The sequence below is a fragment of the Nerophis lumbriciformis genome, linkage group LG03, assembly GCF_033978685.3.
Source record: "Nerophis lumbriciformis linkage group LG03, RoL_Nlum_v2.1, whole genome shotgun sequence".
Lineage (NCBI taxonomy): Eukaryota > Metazoa > Chordata > Actinopteri > Syngnathiformes > Syngnathidae > Nerophis > Nerophis lumbriciformis.
Window position 1 is genome coordinate 40,759,877 of NC_084550.2, and position 18,274 is coordinate 40,778,150.

The 18,274-nt window shown below is 40.7% G+C and overlaps 1 protein-coding gene across 15 annotated transcripts in view; it reads right to left on the reverse strand.

Moving 5' to 3' along the window:
- Positions 1-18,274, reverse strand: part of r3hdm2 (R3H domain containing 2) — a 138,384-nt gene that overhangs the window by 85,021 nt on the left and 35,089 nt on the right. Inside the window, exon 1 of one of the 15 annotated variants that reach the window (XM_061937739.1) lies at positions 14,948-15,238. The exons of the other annotated variants lie outside the window; for them this stretch is intronic. The gene's annotated coding sequence lies outside the window, so the exon portion shown is untranslated. Of the gene's footprint in view, positions 1-14,947; positions 15,239-18,274 lie in introns of those variants that run through there. 15 annotated transcript variants of the gene reach the window in all.

Sequence of the window (18,274 nt, forward strand, 5' to 3'; positions counted from 1 at the left end):
CAACTCCAGCAGGTACAACCCAGAAATCCCAATCCCAATCATTCAGACTAGGTGCAGTTTGTTTAACTAACATTAAGTACCTCTTATAATGTGTAGGAGCCATATATGCTTTGTTTGTGTCTAGTTTATTTTTGCTTAAGTGTGCTATAGGTCAGTTGACCAATGGTGGCATTAATGAGGTGTCCTTATAAAGTAGCAGGAATCACAGAGCACAGGGTGCTGGGTAGCGGGAGGTTGCACAGTTTTTCCGCTAACAATATTCTTATTCTGACAGCACGCTCTCCGGGTGTTGTATTTTACCATCTTCTATCATAACTCCATCCAGGCCGAATCCATCCAACTTACCATCAAAGAATGCCCATCTGGATGTAGCATATTTTTCGGACTTTGAAGGCGCACTTAACATCCTTTCTATTTTCTCAAAACTCGACAGTGCGCCTTATAACCCAGTGCGCCTAATGTACGGAATAATTTTGGTTGTGCTTACTGACCTCAAAGCTATTTTATTTGGTACATGGTGTAATAAGTGTGACCAGTACCGTATTTTTCGGAGTATAAGTCGCTCCGGAGTATAAGTCGCACGGGCCGAAAATGCATAATAAAGAAAGTAAAAAACCTATATAAATCGCACTGGAGTATAAGTCGCATTTTTTGGGGAAATGTATTTGATAAAACCCAACACCAAGAATAGACATTTGAAAGGCAATTTAAAATAAATAAAGAATAGTGAACAACAGGTTGAATAAGTGCACGTTATATGACGCATAAATAACCAACTGAGAACGTACCTGGTATGTTAACGTAACATGTTATGGTAAGAGTCATTCAAATAACTATAACATAAAGAACATGCCATACGTTTACCAAACAATCTGTCACTCCTAATCGCTAAATCCCATGAACTCTTATACGTCTAGTCTCTTACGTGAATGAGCTAAATAATATTATTTGATATTTTACGATAATGTGTTAATAATTTGACACATAAGTGAAAAAAACTGCGACTTATAGTCCGAAAAATATGGTAGATGGTAGTCACACATAACAGATAAGTGTAGACTGCAATAAAACGCCAGTAAAAAACAACACCAAAACTTCAAATGTTCCATTTAGAATATAGAACATTACACACGGCGCTCAAAAATATGTCAAAATGTTTTAGTACGACTTTGGTAAGCGGTGAAGCCGCACCGCTTGATGGATTGTCGGCGCATTACGGCTACTGTGGTCAGACATATGAGTATTATTATGGTGTGTGTATAAGGACCGTAAAATGGCATCCATATCTGGCGTTTTGTTTTACAATATTATGCAAAACCAACTTTTAACTTCTGGTACCTGCTGATGTGTATTTGGGATCTGCATAAGTCCTAAAAATTTGCATGCACCGTAGTAGATATGCTTCTTGTTATGGGACATTCATCCTCCGCTGTTGCCATTTCTAATATAAAGTAGTGTAAAGTTCTTACTTATATCTGTCAGTAAACTCGCCATGAAAGCACTAAAACATACGGGTGTAGGGAGTTTATATAATTCAGCCAAGGCACTTTAGTTATTAGAGAGTTCCGGTCAGACGGTTTTTCACGGGACACATTTCCGGCGTTGTTGTTGCACTAGTGAGCCACGGATGAGGAGATGCTGCTCCGATATTGATTGAAGTAAAGTCTGAATGTCATTAAAACAGTTAGCTTCATCTTTTGACACTTCTTCCACTCCCGTCCTTGCACGCTACAACAAAGATGACGGGGAGAAGACGCTGTCGAAGGTGAGCCACGTAAATAAGACCACCCACAAAACGGTGCATCCTTAAGCAACTGTCAGAAAAACCCGTATAGACCCACTTATCGGCAGTGCGCCTTATATAATCCGGTGCGCCATACAGTCCGGAAAATACGTTAATCGTAGTGATTCATCTTTATGTAAATGGGACCACATCCCAAACACATTGTTTTCGTTAGACATTGACTTCCAGCGCGATATATACTATATTGCCAAAAGTATTTGGCCACCTGCCTTTACTCACATACACACATTAACTTGAAGTGCCATCCAATGGAATAGTCTAAAATGTTTTGGTATCCTGGAGCATCCAAATTTCTTTCACTGGAACGAAGGGGCCAAGCCCAACTCCTGAAAAACAACCCCACACCATAATAATACCTCCTCCACCAAATTTCACACTCGGCACAATGCAGTCCGAAATGTAGCATTCTCCTGGCAACCTCCAAACCCAGACTGGTCCATCAGATTGCCAGATGGAAAAGCGTGATTCATCCATCACTCCAGAGAAGGCGTCTCCACTGCTCTAGAGTCCAGCGGCGAGGTGCTTTACACCACTGCATCCCACGCTTTGCATTGGACTTGGTCATGTATGGCTTAGACCCAGCTGCTCGGCCATGGAAACCCATTCCATGAAGCTCTCTGCGTACTATACGTGGGCTAATTGGAAGGTCACATGAAGTTTGGAGCTCTGTAGCAACTGACTGTGCAGAAAGTCTTTGCACTTTGCGCTTCAGCATCCGCTGACCCCTCTCTGTCAGTTTACGTGGCCTACCATTTGGTGGCTGAGTTGCTGTTGTTCCCAAACTCTTCACTTTTCTTATGAGAAAGTTGACTTTGGAATACTTATGAGCGAGGAAATTTCACGACTGGATTTGTTGCACAGGTAGCATCTTATGACAGTTCCACGCTGGAAATCACTGAGAGTGGCCCATTCTTTCACAAATGTTTGTAGAAACAGCCTCCATGCCTAAGTGCTTGATTTTATACACCGAGCCAAGTGATTAGGGCACCTGATTCTCATCATTTGGATGGGTGGTCAAATACTTTTGGCAATATAGTGTAGCTGCACCCCCTACAAAGAGACTAAAGGTAAGACAAGATAGCCGCTACGATGAGTTGTTGCACTACAATATAGCCAGCAGGGAGGCTTTAAAATACAGAAACCACTGTGGTTACCTGTTAAAACTGCCCCAAATCCCTCTCCCAAAAAGGACACAATATTTTAATTTTGGAAAAATTACACTTGACCCTTGTGTACGATGTGATGTAAACCTAACTTAGAGGCAATTACAGCAGTAGTTATTCCAGGGGTTGCTATCGATTTCTTTTCTCTCCCTTCCATCCTTTCCCTCTTCAACATCCTCTCTTCAGTGCTCTGTCTTTTTTTCCCACGCACTGGCAATTAGTATGCTAGCTGCAGGAGCACCAAGTACCTGGGAAGCAGTTGTGAAAAGTCCCAAAACAAACATCTGTATGAGGCAAAACCTTGCAATGACAGACATGTTATTGATTAATTCACGACAATCAATACTGATAATGTTGCAGATGAGTGTGGTTAACATGACTAGTTTCAAGAAGATCCATCCATCCATCCATTTTCTACCGCTTGTCCCTTTTGGGGTCGCGGGGGGTTGCTGGAGCCTATCTCAGCTGCATTCGGGCGGAAGGCGGGGTACACCCTGGACAAGTCGCCACCTCATTGCAGGGCCAACACAGATAGACAAACAACATTCACACTCACATTCACACACTAGGGCCAATTTAGTGTTGCCAATCAACTTATCCCCAGGTGCATGTCTTTGGAGGTGGGAGGAAGCCGGAGTACCCGCAGGGAACCCACGCAGTCACGGGGAGAACATGCAAACTCCACACAGAAAGATCCCGAGCCTGGGATTGAACCCAGGACTGCTCAGGACCTTCGTATTGTGAGGCAGATGCACTAACCCCTCTTCCACCGTGCTGCCCCTTCAAGAAGATCCTCACAGCTTATTAGTTGTGTGTTGAATTCAATGAAAACATAGTACGGTACATCTTGTAATAGTGCCACCATTTGGCAAATCTGGTGAGTTTTGGTATGAGAAAAGTGATTTAATTTTATTTTTGCAAGCTGCAAAAAATAGATCCAGGCCTAGTATATTAAAAAATAACTTCTCTATAAAATGTTTCTTGTGTTAATATTTTTGGGTGTCTGCATTATTTCTTAATGGAAAAATTGCTTTCGCTTCCACTAAGGCTGGGCGATAAACTTATATCAATATATATTGCGAGAGACACATAATCGTTAATAATGAAAACATGTGTTTGATAAAACTTTTTTTTTTCTTTGTCGTAAGAAATGGAAAGTTGTGAAGCAAGGTTAGTTGCATGAACATAGGCACTTGCTCTGTTAACCGAGCTATGAAGGAAGTGTTTACTGCTCAGTTGGAGCGATACACTAACAGCCAATCAGGTATTAGTATCAACTATCAAGTTCTGGTCGTGCCATCTTGTCTCCTCGTTAATTCTTTGCATAAAAGTGGGACGAGAAATCAAAAATGAGTGCTGCAGAAAGCAAATAAATTGTCGATAAAACAGAAATAGTCAACTTAACAGTATGTCAGTTTTTGGATTTTTTTAAATGGAACATACAGTAGTTAAACCAAATACTATAACACCTTAGCCACGCTCAGCCAGAACCCACTGCTGAGCAATCACTTCATGACAGAAAATACAAACCCCGTTTCCATATGAGTTGGGAAATTGTGTTAGATGTAAATATAAAGGGAATACAATGATTTGCAAATCATTTTTAACCCATATTCAGTTGAATATGCTACAAAGACAACATATTTGATGTTCAAACTGATAAACATTTTTTTTTGTTGCAAATAATCATTAACTTTAGAATTTGATGCCAGCAACACATGACAAAGAAGTTGGGAAAGGTGGCAATAAATACTGATAAAGTTGAGGAATGCTCATCAAACACTTATTTGGAACATCCCACAGGTGTGCAGGCTCATTGGGAACAGGTGGGTGCCATGATTGGGTATAAAAACAGCTTCCCAAAAAATGCTCAGTCTTTCACAAGAAAGGATGGGGCGAGGTACACCCCTTTGTCCACAACTGCGTGAGCAAATAGTCAAACAGTTTAAGAACAACGTTTCTCAAAGTGAAATTGCAAGAAATTTAGGGATTTCAACATATACGGTCCATAATATCATCAAAAGGTTCAGAGAATCTGGAGAAATCACTCCACGTAAGCGGCATGGTCGGAAACCAACATTGAATGACCGTGACCTTCGATCCCTCAGACGGCACTGTATCAAAAACCGACATCACTTTCTAAAGGATATCACCACATGGGCTCAGGAACACTTCAGAAAACCACTGTCACTAAATACAGTTTGTCGCTACATCTGTAAGTGCAAGTTAAAGCTCTACTATGCAAAGCGAAAGCCATTTAACAACAACATCCAGAAACGCCGCCGGCTTCTCTGGGCCCGAGATCATCTAAGATGGATTGATGCAAAGTGGAAAAGTGTTCTGTGGTCTGACGAGTCCACATTTCAAATTGTTTTTGGAAATATTCGACATCGTGTCATCCGGACCAAAGGGGAAGTGAACCATCCAGACTGTTATCGACGCAAAGTTCAAAAGCCAGCATCTGTGATGGTATGGGGGTGCATTAGTGCCCAAGGCATGGGTAACTTACACATCTGTGAAGGCACCATTAATGCTGAAAAGCACATAAAGGTTTTGGAACAACATATGCTGCCATCTAAGCGCCGTCTTTTTTATGGACGCCCCTGCTTATTTCAGCAAGACAATGCCAAGCCACATTCAGCACGTGTTACAACAGCGTGGCTTCGTAAAAAAGAGTGTGGGTACTTTCCTGGTCCGCCTGCAATCCAGACCTGTCTCCCATCGAAAATGGGTGGCGCATTATGAATACGACAGCGGAGACCCCGGACTGTTGAACGACTGAAGCGCTACATAAAACAAGAATGGGAAAGAATTCCACTTTCAAAGCTTCAACAATTAGTTTCCTCAGTTCCCAATCGTTTATTGAGTGTTGTTAAAAGAAAAGGTGATGTAACACAGTGGTGAACATGCCCTTTCCCAACTACTTTGGCACGTGTTGCAACCATAAAATTCTAAGTTAATTATTATTTGCAAAAAAAAAAAAAAAGTTTATGAGTTTGAACATCAAATATCTTGTCTTTGTAGTGCATTCAATTGAATATGGGTTGAAAAGGATTTGCAAATCATTGTATTCCGTTTATATTTACATCTAACACAATTTCCCAACTCATATGGAAACAGGGTTTGTAGGTCATAAAATCTCAGCAACAAGCTGTAATATCTTACTGAGATCATTTAGGACCAAAACACTTAAAATAAGTAAAAGACTCTAACATAAAATCTGCTTAGTGAGAAGAATTATCTTATCAGACAGAAAATAAGCAAATATCACCCTTATTTGAGATATTTAATCTTATTTAGATTTCAGTTTTTGCAGTGTAGTTCCAAGATTACTAAGAGCATGTCTGCTTCGAAATCGCCTGTTTTCCTCTCAAGTGCGAGCAAATACTCGCCACTAGCAAGTGCTAATTCAAACACACGTGACGTCACAAGTAACCGAGGCACCGAAACATGGCCCCGCTGGATCTTACGTGAATCTGTAGCACCGGCTGGTCGGTGCCAAAAAAAGTACCGGATTCGGTGCCCGTCCCTTTTGACAAAGCATGATCGTAGTGTAAGACATGTTTATTTTGTAAATTTAGTTCAACCGGATGTATAGCGTAGCGCTTTTATTTTGAAAAGGACAAGTGATTGTTTTGAGAAAGTGTCTTGACATGTTTTGATGTGAATCGACTGATAATTATCCCAAAAAAAACGACCGTTTTCATTTCTGTAGAGCTTTTATGTCATGTTTCTGGTGTAGAAGACATATTGTATTGATGTCTTGTATTGATTCTTGCTTTTCCGTAGGGGAAAAAATCAAAACATTGTGCCTTACAAAGACGCTAGTTCTGATTGGATACCCTTCGTGCTTTTCCCACCCGCCCCTCTCCTACATTCAACTATGATTGAATATTTGGTCCCACTCGCTTAAAAACAGGATTAAATATGATTGGATTTTGTTTCGGTCAATATTTTCGTCTCGTATTAATTCGTTGACTAAATTGTCAATTTGTTTTGTCATTGTTTTAGTTAACGTGCTTTTGTTTTCATTTATTTTATCGTCCTAATTTCGCCTAGGGAAAATAGGTCGTGGACGATAATGAAGATACATTATTTTGGAAAAAATTGCCACTGATACGCACAGGGTTGTCTGGAGCAGAAGCAGCATGTCTGCGCTGTGGACATACTTTAATGTATCCAAGATACACTCGCGGACAGCGATCATCAAAATTTAAGAAGAGGAAATGTGACATCAGGCTCTCGACAGCTTGTTTTTCGTTGCCGACATGGAGCAACACAAGTTAAGAGTCTCTATACATGAGTACAGTCTACATAACACCAGAAATTGATGCTAGATTTGTTGCTAGTCGTCTTTAATAAAGAAAGAGTGACTAAAAGGATTGGAGAAATCTCTTGAAAAAAAAGTATTAAAGGGGACCATTATCACAATTTCAGAAGGGTTAAAACCATTAAAAATGAGTTCCCAGTGGCTTATTTTATTTTTCGAAGTTTTTTTCAAAATTTTACCCATCACGCATATCCCTAAAAAAAGCTTCAAAGTGCCTGATTTTAACCATCGTTATATACACCCGTCCATTTTCCTGTGACGTCACATAGTGATGCCAATACAAACAAACATGGCGCATAGAACAGCAAGGTATAGCGACATTAGCTTGGATTCAGACTCGGATTTCAGCGGTTTAAGCGATTCAACAGATTACGCATGTATAGAAACGGATGGTTGTAGTGTGGAGGCAGGTAGCAAAAACGAAATTGAAGAAGAAACTGAAGCTATTGAGCCATATCTGTTTGAACCGTATGCAAGCAAAACCGACGAAAACGACACAACAGCCAGCGACACGGGAGAAAGCGAGGACGAATTCGGCGATCGCCTTCTAACCAACGATTGGTATGTGTTTGTTTGGCATTAAAGGAAACCAACAACTATGAACTAGGTTTACAGCATATGAAATACATTTGGCAACAACATGCACTTTGAGAGTGCAGACAGCCCAGTGTTCATCAATTAATATATTCTGTAGACATACCCTCATCCGCTCTCTTTCCTGAAAGCTGATCTGTCCAGTCCAGTTGGAAATGCATCTGCTTTGAGTGTCGCAGGATATCCACACATTCTTGCCATCTCTGTCGTAGCATAGCTTTCGTCGGTAAAGTGTGCGGAACAAACGTCCAATTTCTTGCCACTTTCGCATCTTTGGGCTACTGGTGCAACTTGAATCCGTCCATGTTCGTGTTGTTACTCCCTCCGACAACACACCGACGAGGCATGATGTCCCAAGGTACGGAAAACAGTCGAAAAAACGGAAAATAACAGAGCTGATTTGACTCGGTGTTTGTAATGTGTTTGAGAAAATGACGGATTGCTTCCCGTTGTGACGTCATCGCTCCGAGAGCGAATAATAGAAAGGCGTTTAATTCGCCAAAATTCACCCATTTAGAGTTCGGAAATCGGTTAAAAAATATATGGTCTTTTTTCTGCAACATCAAGGTATATATTGACGCTTACATAGGTCTGGTGATAATGTTCCCCTTTATCAAAATGCAATAAACAATAACAATTGAAAATAAAGCAAAACGATATGTTGGAAAAAATATATGTTAATACTATAATTGATAACAGATTTGATTTAAATGTATGTATACATTGGTTTGCTTTTTTAAAAGGAAATGTATAGCAAATAGCAAATATAATGACATCATATTGGTCACGTTACCAACACACCCCTTGCCACACTCCACAGATGTCTTGGCTATCTGGTTTAGTTTTTAATTAAAAGGGAAAATGCACAGAGACATTAAGCTTAAAGACAGATATAGTATGTTCTGCACCTGATTATAGCTAAACAGCTAATTTCCATTAGGGCTGCAACAACCAATCGATTAAATCGATTAAAATCGATTATAAAAATAGTTGGCGATTAATTTAGTCATCGATTCATTGGATGTATGCTATGTGCAGAGGCTACGTTTTATTTTTGGGTTTTTTACCTTTATTTATAAACTGCAACATTTCCAAACAGCTGAGAAACAATAATCAAAATAATAGGGGTGTATAACGGTACGTGTATTTGTATCAAACCGTTTCGGTGCAGAAGTGTACCGAACGAGTTTCCACACGGACATATTAAGTAGCGTACTGCACGTTGTGTAAACAATACTCAAAATGCCGGACATTTGAGGCATTTAAGAAACTCTGCCCTGACAGCTCCGCAAAAGAGGACATGTCCGGTGAAAAGAGGACGTATGGTCAGTCCATCCTAGCCCGCTAGCTGCTAGCATGCTAGCAAAAGAGGACTAGCAGCGATCGGTTTCACCGGACGTGAAACCGATTGCGACCGGGCTAGGATAGACTGACCATACGTCCTCTTTTCACCGGACATGTCCTCTTTTGCGGGGCTGTCGGGCGGTGTTTCTTAAATGCCTCAAATGTCCGGCATTTTGAGTTAGGGTTGCGTGTACTTCCAATATACGTTCAGGGTTCAGAAGGTTAATAACACAACAAGTGGTGTGCGCAGCAGCATTCGTGAGGGAGGGGGAGAGACAGAGAGAGCGAGAGAGTTGTGATAAACGCGCATGCGTCGCCAGGCTCCGCTTTTTAATCGATACATTTATCAGATTTAATTTTTTATTATCTATAGCAGGGGAGTCAAAAGTGTGCATTTTTGTAACATTTTCCTTGTTTTATTTGGCAAGTTGAAAGAACATGGCGCCAGTATGCTGGGGTTTTTTTTCAATAAAATACTGGAAAGGATAGAAATGTAGTTTGTCTCTTTTATCCGATTATTAATCGATTAATTGAAGTAATAATCGACAGATTAATCGATTATCAAATTAATCGTTAGTTGCAGCCCTAATTTCCATCTGCAGTACCCGGTTGCCTGAGTTAAAATTATACAACATGCAATAAAATTATAACAATACAATTAAACCAAAGCATGTATTCAAATTAAGAACAGTCATAAAATGCCCTCTCATTGACACATTCTTGAACATTACAACCACACCTCTCCTGTACATCGTCACATCGACAATACATGCTCTTGTCTAACATTTGTAGAAACTAACCATGATTTCAACAGACACATCACCTCACAGCTCACAACAAAATGCTACCATGCACACTAAGTTGACATGTGGGTCAAACATAGTGCCCAACTCAGTGACCTTGTGAGCAGCTTTGATTGCTCCAAAGCCACTTTTTAAGTTAGACTGTGAACGAGGAATAATCTGGACTTTTCAGGTTCGTTGTGAGGTCGTTCCATTCCTTTATGGCTTTATATGTAAAGGCTAATTGTGCAAAATAGGTATTACATCTGGGTATGCTACACTGCCCTTTGGTGGAGGCTTGTGTGTTTTTAGTTGTCACAGCAGATGCGAACTGGACAAAGTGCTTAAGTGGCGCCGGTGCAGTGTTATTTAGGACTCTGGGCCATTCGTATTGATGCTAATCTTTGAATCTTGTCCAATTTTTACAGTCAATATTTTTGAAGTAATAAACAGTGATGTTGGTGTTATGGTTTTCGGTCAAGGATTTTGAGTTTTAAAGGGGAACATTATCACAATTTCCGAAGGGTTAAAACCTTTAAAAATCAGTTCCCAGTGGCTTATTTTATTTTTCTAAGTTTCTTTCAAAATTTTACTCATCACGCAATATCCCTAAAAAAAGCTTCAAAGTGCCTGATTTTAACCATCGTTATATACACCCGTCCATTTTCCTGTAACGTCACACAGTGATGCCAATACAAACAAACATGGCGGTTAGAACAGCAAGGTATAGCGACATTAGCTCGGATTCAGACTCGGATTTCAGCGGCTTAAGCGATTCAACAGATTACGCATGTATTGAAACGGATGGTTGTAGTGTGGAGGCAGGTAGCGAAAACGAAATTGAAGAAGAAACTGAAGCTATTGAGCCATATCGGTTTGAACCGTATGCAACCGAAACCGACGAAAACGACACGACAGCCAGCGACACGGGAGAAAGCGAGTACGAATTTGCCGATCGCCTTCTAACCAACGATTGGTATGTGTTTGTTTGGCATTAAAGGAAACTAACAACTATGAACTAGGGTTACAGCATATGAAATACATTTGGCAACAACATGCACTTTGAGAGTGCAAACAGCCCAGTTTTCATCAATTAATATATTCTGTAGACATACCCTCATCCGCTCTATTTTCCTGAAAGCTGATCAGTCCAGTTGGAAATGCATCTGCTTTGAGTGTCGCAGGATATCCACACATTCTTGCCATCTCTGTCGTAGCATAGCTTTCGTCGGTAAAGTGTGCGGAACAAACGTCCATCTTTGGGCCACTGGTGCAACTTGAATCCGTCCCTGTTGGTGTTGTTACACCCTCCGACAACACACCGACGAGGCATGATGTCTCCAAGGTACGGAAAACAGTCGAAAAAACGGAAAATAACAGAGCTGATTTGACTCGGTGTTTGTAATGTGTTTGAGAAAATGGCGGATTGCTTCCCGATGTGACGTCACGTTGTGACGTCATCGCTCCGAGAGCGAATAATAGAAAGGCGTTTAATTCGCCAAAATTCACCCATTTAGAGTTCGAAAATCGGTTAAAAAATAAATGGTCTTTTTTCTGCAGCATCAAGGTATATATTGACGCTTACATAGGTCTGGTGATAATGTTCCCCTTTAAGTTTCCAAAGGCCTCAGGGTGGTTTTGCTTGCCTGGGACCAACATAATATACCATAATAAAAACGAGACATACAGTATTTTTCGGATTATAAATCGCTCCGCAGTATAAGTCGCACCGGCCGAAAATGCATGAAGAAGGAAAAAAACATAAGTCGCACTAGAGTATAAGTCGCATTTTTGGGGGAAATTTATTTGATAAAACCCAACACCAAGAATAGACATTTGAAAGGCAATTTAAAATAAATAAAGAATAGTGAACAATAGGCTGAATAAGTGTACGTTATATGACACAAATAACCAACTGAGAACGTGCCTGGTATGTTAACGTAACATATTACGGTAAGAGTCATTCAAATAACTATAACATATAGAACATGCTATACGTTTACCAAACAATCTGTCACTCCTAATCGCTAAATCCCATGAAATCTTCTCCCTCGGTGTCGCTTCTAAACAACTCTGTCAACTCCAAAGGTAGACAATGCGTCGCTTCCTCTTCTATCGGTATGTCGCTTACGTCAGAGTCGTCGTCAGTTGCAGTTCCAATTATTCCAGCCTTTCTGAATCCGGACAGGATGGTTTCGGTTGTCACTGAAGCCCATGCTTTGTCGATCCATTCAATGACATCCAGAAAAGTTGCATGGCGCATTCTCCCGGTTGCCGTGAAGCTGTGCTCTCCATCCATCATCCACGGCTACCACAGGTATTTTTTTCACAATGCATTTCTGCCATGACCCGCCCCCGCCAAATTTTTATTGGTTGACGTGTGTGTGTGTGACGATTGCTGATATACGCCTAGTCTCTTACGTGAATGAGATAAATAATATTATTTGATATTTTACGGTAATGTGTTAATAATTTCACACATAAATTGCTCCAGAGTATAAATCGCAACCCCCCAAACTATGAAAAAAACTGCGATTTATAATCCGAAAAAGACGGTAATCATTGCATTAAAAGAAGTTTAAGTTGCCTCCAGTGTTAACAAATTCTTGATACATTTGAACATTTTATGTTGTATTTGAGACTCTGGCACATCTGTTTGATGTTTTTTAAAACCAAGTATTGGGTCTAAAATGACCCAACACTTAATAACAATATTCACAAACATTTTGTATTATTTCCCCTTTTACGGTTATATTTGCACGGATGACGTTTTATATTTGTTTACAAAATATGTACATTGTCGCCGTTTTTTAAATGTTTCATGTGAGTGTAGCCGCCTGTATTTTTGTCATTCTCTCCTGTTTAAAGGCCTACTGAAATGAAATTTTTTTGGTCGTTGATAAAAAAAAAAGCCTTGCCTGTACCGGAAGTAGCGTAACGTCACAAGTTGAAAGTCTCCGCACATTTCCCTATTGTTTACAACAGCAGCGAGAGCGATTCGGACTGAGAAAGCGACGATTACCCCATTAATTTGAGCCAGGATGAAAGATTCGTGGATGAGGAACGTGAGAGTGAAGTATTAGAGTGCAGTGCAGGACGCATCTTTTTTCGCGCTGACCGTAACTTAGGTACAAGGGCTCATTGGATTCCACACTCTCTCCTTTTTCTATTGTGGATCACGGATTTGTATTTTAAACCACCTCGGATACTATATCCTCTTGAAAATGAGAGTCGAGTACGCGAAATGGACATTCACAGTGACTTTTATCTCCACGACAATACATCGGTGAAGCACTTTAGCTACGGAGCTAACGTGATAGCATCGGGCTTAACTGCAGATAGAAACAAAAGAAATAAACCCCTGACTGGAAGGATAGACAGAAAATCAACAATACTATTAAACCATGGACCTGTAACTACACGGTTAATGCTTTCCAGCATGGCGAAGCTTAACAATGCTGTTGCTAACGACGCCATTGAATCTAACTTAGCTATGAACCTCGACAGAGCTATGATAAAAACATTAGCACTCCACCTACGCCAACCCTCATCTGCTCATCAACACCGAAGCTCACCTGCGTTCCAGCGATCGATGGAGCGACAAAGGACTTCACCCGATCATCGATGCAGTCGGCGGCTAGCGTCGGATAGCGCGTCTGCTATCCAAGTCAAAGTCCTCCTGGTTGTGGTGCTGTAGCCAGACGCTAATACACCGATCGCATCTACAGCTTTCTTCTTTGCAGTCTCCATTGTTCATTAAACAAATTGCAAAAGATTCACCAACACAGATGTCCAGAATACTGTGGAATTTTGCGATGAAAACTGAGCTTTTTGTATTGGATACAATGGCGTCCCAATACTTCCGTTTCAACCATCGACGTCACGCGCATACGTCATCATACCTAGACGTTTTCAACCGGAAGTTTCGCAGGAAATTTAAAATTGCACTTTATAAGTTAACCCGGCCGTATTGGCATGTGTTGCAATGTTAAGATTTCATCATTGATATATAAACTATCAGACTGCGTGGTCGGTAGTAGTGGGTTTCAGTAGACCTTTAATGACAATGATTGTCATTAAACAAGAACGCAAAATTACAAATGTCCCCCCGCATCCTTCAATCTTATCTACAAAGTATTACTTGTTGAGTTTACTTTTTGCCAGGCCGTAACCATCTTGGCAGAAAAGGTCCTCCAAGCCAGGTCTCGTCAACCTGAAACAGTCAATGAGGACGCGGTGCTATTTATAGCAGCATATTTTTTATTCAAGAGGGCTCCTCTGTTGTGCTTCCCCCCCACTCGCATTTCACTGCTCATGCACATTTCCTAGCCTGCAATACTTGCAAGTGGACAGATATTGTCCTGGGGAGATCAAATGTCATGTGAGTGTGTGCGCTGCACACCTAACCTGCCATGACGACAACCCCTGCTGCTGCTATGCCTCCCAGCAAAGATGATCGCTGTGGATAAGCATCAAGGTCTCTTAACACAGGACTTCCCACATGCAGCCTTATGTAAGCGACTAGGTTGTCCCTCTTCGCGAGCAACCCTCCCCTCGCTATGACAGCTTTGCACCGATGCCTACTTGCTCCGTGACTCTCCACCCCGCCCCTGCAGCTAGAACCCCCCTCTACTCCCCTCTACCCACACATGGAAGCGGTGGAAGGGAATTCCTCATTACTTCAGCCACAAATTGGAGGGAAATATCAAGACATCAGAGTGCAAATTGGATATAACCTTCCTTTACTTAATCCAGTTAGCTACTATTTTAAACATGGAAGTGCAGCCCACATTACATGCATATGGCCACTGGTACGAGGAACACATCTATAAACATCCAGCAGAACTTCAAAGATCAAACCACATTATATGCCAAACTTACAGTACTATTAAAAAAACTTCAACAAGAACGGCCCAAAGACAAAGCTTACTGTAGGAAGCGGTCATCTCTGTCGATTTCCAGTCAAGTCAGATCAGGTTTTTCAGAATAAAAGCATCAAAGAAGGCAGCTTTGGACCAGAACTCCTGCTAAACGACAGTTTAAAGTATCCCATTTTTGGCAGCATGTAAAACCGTCGAGTTCCTACCACTTTCTCCTTACTAAAGCTTGTTTTCATGTCTTGCCATGAGGCGTCTTTTTCTGAATGAAGCTCACACATAACATAAATCCGAGCTTGCTTGCCGCCTCTCTCCCACGCTCATGTCATCGTGTTCGGTTTGCACCTCTGCCGTATCTTGCAAACCCTCCCTTTCCTGTGGATTTTCTTGCTCTCGCTCTCCTGCTCGGTCTCTCTTCATCATGTATCTTGTTTGCACTCTTGCCTTCTCTATGCAACAATATAAACTGCAGTGACAGCCAAATGAAGGGCTTGCAAGGCTTGAAGCTGTTTAAAAGGCTATAGCAATCAGTCACAGTATATTTTTAACAACATGAAGATGTTTTGGACTAAATGAAAAAAAACAACTAATTTTACACCTGCAGTGAAACTAAACATCTAGTCCCACTGTGATTGATGGTCAACACAAACCGAGTATTAAGCACTGACAGCTGCTGCAATAAAAATGGAAAACAAGTGAATACAAGTCTTTGAAAAGGAAGATAGCGAACAACTTAAGGAAGAAAAACTAATTAGCTGGGAAAGCCTTAATCCCTCAAGACGACATATTTGCATGTTTCTCCCCACAGCTCCTTTATTTGCCAACGGTGGTGAAGAAAGGAGGAGGAGGAGGAGGAGGAAGTCAAAAGTTCAGCATCAAAAGAAGCATCTCCAGAGAACTTGGGATAAGGTAGAATTTTGAAAGATGCCTGCTTTACTGCACCAGCTTTAATTTTTAATGCATTTAATTAGGCCTGGGCCATATATCGAATATACTCAATATATACAGATATACTCAATATATCGCCGGTTTGTCTCTGTGCGATATAGAAAATGACTATATCGTGATATTCGAGTATAACATTCTTACGCAGTTGCTTTTAGCTGCGGGCATTACACTACAGGCGTTTCTTGTCTCTCCTTCTCACAGAGACGTAAAATAAGCGCACCTCCTTACATACGTCACATACTGTCGCGCGTGCAACGTCATACGCCCTCGCCGAGCAGAGAGGTAGCGGCATGGGTAACATTAGCTGTGATGCTAGCGGAGTGGTGCGAGTGGTAATATGAGAGAGAGAAGGTGCGAATCTGGTAAAAAATGAAGGAAGAATAATTAATTCCCAAGAAAAACAGCACAGGGTCCATCGTCTGGCGGTGGTTTGGCTTCAAGCGGGAAGATGTTGAACAAACAAACGTAATATGTCAAGTATGCGGCAAAAGCGTTGCTACAAAAAGTAGCCTTACTGCTAATTTGTAGCATCATTTGAAAAGTCACCCGCTAGAGAATGAGGAGTGCTTGAAACTCCGCATTTTAACATCTCCGGCCGGTGCCACACCCAACAAAATGTCGAAGCAACATCAACATCATTTCCACATCAACACCGTATGAAAAAAATTGTAAAAAAACTGAAGGAGATAACGTCCGCAGTAAACTACCACATAGCGGAGGACATACACTATTTGATTTCCTATTCTGCAGCTCATTTTTATTTGACACTTATTGAAATATCTTGTGTGACATCATGGACAAAAGTGCACTTTATTTGTTTTTAAACTATTGTAGTGGTGTTCTGTACAAAAAGTGCACTTTAATTTAGTGTTGTTTTGATATGTCATCTTAATGACATGCACAAAAGTGCACTAATAGCTTGTTTTAAAATGTCTCTGACAATCTTGCACTTTCTGTTTTAAAATGACATGAATGTTTGTGCCACTGCTTAATAACTGTTTAATAAATACACTTTTGGTAAATTGACTTAGTTGTGATTTCCCTCTTTGCATGAAAGTTTAAAATGAGCATTTATTAATGCAGTATGAACAAGAATGTTTTAATGTAGACACATAGAATCATCATACTACACGGACTCCTTTGCTTGGAAAGGAGCCAGCTTAGGTGGTTCAGGCATCTCGTGCGGATGCCTCACGAGCGTCTCCCGAGGGAGGTTCTCGTTGCACGTCCCACTGGGAGGAGACCCCGCGGCAGGCCAAGGAATAGATGGGGGGGATTACATCTTCTCTCTGGCCTGGGAACGCTTCGGGATTCCCCAGGAGGAAGTTGCTAATGTTGCTCTGGAGAGGGAAGTCTGGGGGTCTCTGCTGGAGCTGTTGTCCCCGCGACCCGATTCCGGATAAGCGGTTGAAGATGGATGGATACTTTTATTTACAATGAACTTAGTGGCTTAATTGAGGGTACAACAGTACAGGTAATAGTGTTGTAACGATACCAATATTTTGGTACCGGTACTAAAACTATTTCGATACTTTTCGGTACTTTTCTAGATAAAAGGGCACCACAAAAAAAGTGCATTATTGGCTTTATTTGAACAAAAAATCTTAAGGTACATTAAACATATGTTTCTTATTGCAGTGAAGTCCTTAAATAAAATAGTGAACATACTAGACAACTTGTCTTTTAGTAGTACCGGTAAGTAAACAAACAAAGACTCCTAATTAGTCTGCTGACGTATGCAGTAACATATTGTGTCATTTATCATGTTATTGTTTTGTCAACATTATGAGGGACAAAATGTAAAGATAGATTATTTATCTACTTGTTCATTTACTGTTAATATCTGCTTACTTTCTCTTTCAACGTGTTATATCTACACTTCTGTTAAAATGTAATAAACACTTATTCTTCTGTTTGATACTTTACATTAGTTTTGGATGATATCACAAATTTGGGTATCAATCCGATACCAAGTAGTTACAGGATCATACATTGGTCATATTCAAAGTTCTCATGTGTTCAGGGACATATTTCCTGAGTTTATAAACATAATATAAATTTAAAAAAAACGAAAGAAGATGTGATGCCAAAAAATAGACGTAATCATAGTAGTATCGACTAGATACGTGCCTGTACTTGATATCGTTACAGTGAATGTTAGGTGTAGATCCACCAATGGCGTTTGTTTACATTTTGACGCCGGTGAGCTACGGTGTGTAGTGAATCATGTTTAGCTATTCCTCGTCCTGCAGGGATGATACTTGTAAGAAACTGATTTTCTTTGTCGCCGTGGAGACCAGGATTAGTGATTTAGAAGTAGCTAAAACACTGCAGACGGCGGATGGAGGTTAGCCGCTAGCTAGCTCGTCATGTCTTAAAGCATCTCTTCCTGAGGGTGTTTCAGTGTTATAACTTCACCTTTATCTTTACTT